Raw genomic sequence first — 4,166 nt, 5'->3', positions numbered from 1 at the left:
GGGATAACTGACTGCCTTGTTTCCGGGATAACTGATCACCCTGTTTCCAGGGTAACTGATCACCCTGTTTCCAGGATAACTGACTGCCCTGTTTCCAGGGTAACTGACGGCCCTATTTCCAGGGGAACTGACAGCCCTGTTTCCAGGGTAACTGATCACCCTGTTTCCGGGGTAACTGACTAACCTTTTTCCAGGGTAACTGACCGCCCTGTTTCCAGGGTAACTGACTGCCCTGTTTCCGGAGTAACTGACTGCCCTGTTACCAGGGTAACTGACTGCCCTGTTGCCAGGATAACTGACTGCCCTGTTTCCAGGGTAACTGATCACCCTGTTTCCGGGAAAACTGACTGCCCTGTTTCCAGGGTAACTGATCACCCTGTTTCCGGGATAACTGACTGCCCTGTTTCAGGGGTAACTGATCACCCTGTTTCCAGGGTAGCTGATCACCCCGTTTCCGGGGTAACTGACTGCCCTGTTTCCAGGGTAACTGACTGCCCAGTTTCCAGGGTATCTGATCTCCCTGTTTCTGAGGTAACTGATTAAACTGTTTCCAGGCTAACTGACCGCCCTGTTTCTGGGGTAACTGACCGCCCTATTTCCAGGATATCTGACTGCCCTGTTTCCAGGTGAACTGATCACCCTGTTTCCGGGATAACTGACCGCCCTGTTTCCGGGATAACTGACTGCCCTGTTTCCAGGATAACTGACTGCCCTGTTTCCAGGGTAACTGACTGCCCTGTTTCTGGGGTAACTGATCTCCCTGTTTCCGGGGTAACTGAATGCCCTGTTTCCAGGATAACAGACTGCCCTGTTTCCTGCTCAACTGACTGCCCTGTTTCGGGGGAAACTGACTGCCCTGTTTCCAGGGTAACTGACCGCCCTGTTTCCAGGATAACTGATCACCCTGTTTCCGTGGTAACTGACCACCCTGTTTCCAGGGTAACTGATCTCCCTGTTTCCGGGGTAACTGAATGCCCTGTTTCCAGGATAACAGACTGCCCTGTTTCCTGCTCAACTGACTGCCCTGTTTCGGGGGAAACTGACTGCCCTGTTTCCAGAGTAACTAACTGCCCAGTTTCCAGGGTAACTGATCACCCTTTTTCCGGGATAACTGACTGCACTGTTTCCGCGATAACTGACTGCCCTGTTTCCAGGGTAACTGATCACCCTGTTTCCGGGATAACTGACTGCCCTGTTTCCAGGGTAACTGACTGCCCAGTTTCCAGGTTAAATGACTGCCCTGTTTCCGGGGTAACTGACTGCCCTGTTTCCAGGGTAACTAATCACCCTTTTTCCGGGATAACTGACTGCACTGTTTCCGCGATAACTGACCACCCTGTTTCCAGGGTAACTGATCACCCTGTTTCCAGGATAACTGACTGCCCTGTTTCCAGGGTAACTGACCGCCCTGTTTCCAGTGTAACAGACTGCCCAGTTTCCAGGGTAACTGATCAGCCTGTTTCCGGGATAACTGATCACCCTTTTTCCAGGGTAACTGACTAACCTGTTTCCAGGGGGACTGACTGCCCTGTTTCCAGGGTAACTGACGCCCAAGTTAACGGGGTAACTGACTGCCCTGTTTCCAGGGTAACTGACTGCCCTGTTTCCGGGGTAACTGACAGCCCTGTTTCCATGGTAAATGACTGCCCAGTTTCCAGGGTAACTGATCACCCTTTTTCCGGGATAACTGACTGCCCTGTTTCCGGGATAACTGACTGCCCTGTTTCCAGGGTAACTGATCACCCTGTTTCCGGGATAACTGACTGCCCTGTTTCCATGGTAACTGACTGCCCAGTTTCCAGGGTAAATGACGGCCCTGTTTCCGGGGTAACTGACTGCCCTGTTTCCAGGGTAACTGATCACCCTGTTTCCGGGATAGCTGACTGCCCTGTTTCCGGGATAACTGACTGCGCTGTTTCCAGGATAACTGATCACCCTGTTTCCAGGGTAACTGACTAATCTGTTTCCAGGGTTACAGACCGCCCTGATTCCGGGGTAACTGACTGCCCTGTTTCCGGGGTAACTGACCGCCCTGTACCCAGGATAACTGATCACCCTGTTTCCTGGGTAACTGATCACCCTGTTTCCAGGATAACTGACTGCCCTGTTTCCAGGGTAACTGACCGCCCTGTTTCCAGGGTAACAGACTGCCCAGTTTCCAGGGTAACTGATCACCCTGTTTCCGGGATAACTGAATGCCCTGTTTCCGGAATAACTGACTGCCCTGTTTCCAGGGTAACTGACTGCCCTGTTTCCAGGGGAACTGACTGTCCTGTTTCCGGGGTAACTGATCACCCTGTTTCCGGGGAAACTGACTAACCTGTTTCCAGGGTGACTGACTGCCCTGTCTCCAGGTTAACTGACTGCCCAGTTTCCAGGGTAACTGACCGCCCTGTTTCCAGGGTAACTGACTGCCCAGTTTCCAAGGTAACTGATCACCTTTTTTCCGGGATAACTGACTGCCCTGTTTCGGGGATAACTGACTGCCCTGTTTCCAGGGTAACTGATCACCCTGTTTCCGGGATAACTGACTGCCCTGTATCCAGGGTAACTGTGTGCCCAGTTTGCAGGGTAACTGACTGCCCTGTTTCCGGGGTAACTGACTGCCCAGTTTCCAGGGTAACTGATCACCCTGTTTCCGGGATAACTGACTGCCCTGTTTCCGGGATAACTGACTGCCCTGTTTCCAGGGTAACTGACTGCCCTGTTTTCGGGGTAACTGACTGCCTTGTTTCCAGGGTAGCTGATCACCCTGTTTCCGGGATAACTGACCGCCCTCATTCCAGGATAACTGACTGCCCTGTTTCCAGGATAACTGACTGCCCTGTTTCCAGGGTAACTGACTGCCCTGTTTCCACGGTAACTGACCGCCATGTTTCCCGGATAACTGAGTGCCCTGTTTCCGGAGTAACTGACTGCCATGTTTCCAGGGTAACTGACTGCCCTGTTTCCAGGGGAACTGACTGTCCTGTTTCCGGGGTAACTGATCACCCTGTTTCCGGGGAAACTGACTAACCTGTTTCCAGGGTGACTGACCGCCCTGTTTCCATGGTAACTGACTGCCCAGTTTCCAGGGTAACTGACCGCCCTGTTTCCAGGGTAACTGACTGCCCTGTTTCCAGGGTATCTGACCGCCCTGTTTCCAGGGTAACAGACTGCCCTGTTTCCAGGGTAACTGATCACTCTGTTTCCGGGATAACTGACTGCCTTGTTTCCGGGATAACTGATCACCCTGTTTCCAGGGTAACTGATCACCCTGTTTCCAGGATAACTGACTGCCCTGTTTCCAGGGTATCTGACCGCCCTGTTTCCAGGGTAACAGACTGCCCTGTTTCCAGGGTAACTGATCACTCTGTTTCCGGGATAACTGACTGCCTTGTTTCCGGGATAACTGTCTGCCCTGTTTCCAGGGTAACTGACGGCCCTGTTTCCAGGGGAACTGACAGCCCTGTTTCCGGGGTAACTGTTCACCCTGTTTCCGGGGTAACTGACTAACCATTTTCCAGGGTAACTGACCGCCCTGTTTCCAGGGTAACTGACTGCCCTGTTTCCGGGGTAACTGACTGCCCTGTTACCAGGGTAACTGACTGCCCTGTTGCCAGGATAACTGACTGCCCTGTTTCCAGGGTAACTGATCACCCTGTTTCCGGGAAAACTGACTGCCCTGTTTCCAGGGTAACTGATCACCCTGTTTCCGGGATAACTGACTGCCCTGTTTCAGGGGTAACTGATCACCCTGTTTCCAGGGTAGCTGATCACCCCGTTTCCGGGGTAACTGACTGCCCTGTTTCCAGGGTAACTGACTGCCCAGTTTCCAGGGTAACTGATCTCCCTGTTTCTGAGGTAACTGATTAAACTGTTTCCAGGCTAACTGACCGCCCTGTTTCTGGGGTAACTGACCGCCCTATTTCCAGGATATCTGACTGCCCTGTTTCCAGGTGAACTGATCACCCTGTTTCCGGGATAACTGACCGCCCTGTTTCCGGGATAACTGACTGCCCTGTTTCCAGGATAACTGACTGCCCTGTTTCCAGGGTAACTGACTGCCCTGTTTCTGGGGTAACTGATCTCCCTGTTTCTGGGGTAACTGAATGCCCTGTTTCCAGGATAACAGACTGCCCTGTTTCCTGCTCAACTGACTGCCCTGTTTCGGGGGAAACTGACTG

Source organism: Heterodontus francisci, unplaced genomic scaffold, assembly GCF_036365525.1.
Source record: "Heterodontus francisci isolate sHetFra1 unplaced genomic scaffold, sHetFra1.hap1 HAP1_SCAFFOLD_83, whole genome shotgun sequence".
NCBI lineage: Eukaryota > Metazoa > Chordata > Chondrichthyes > Heterodontiformes > Heterodontidae > Heterodontus > Heterodontus francisci.
Note: the sequence above shows the minus strand (reverse complement) of the source record.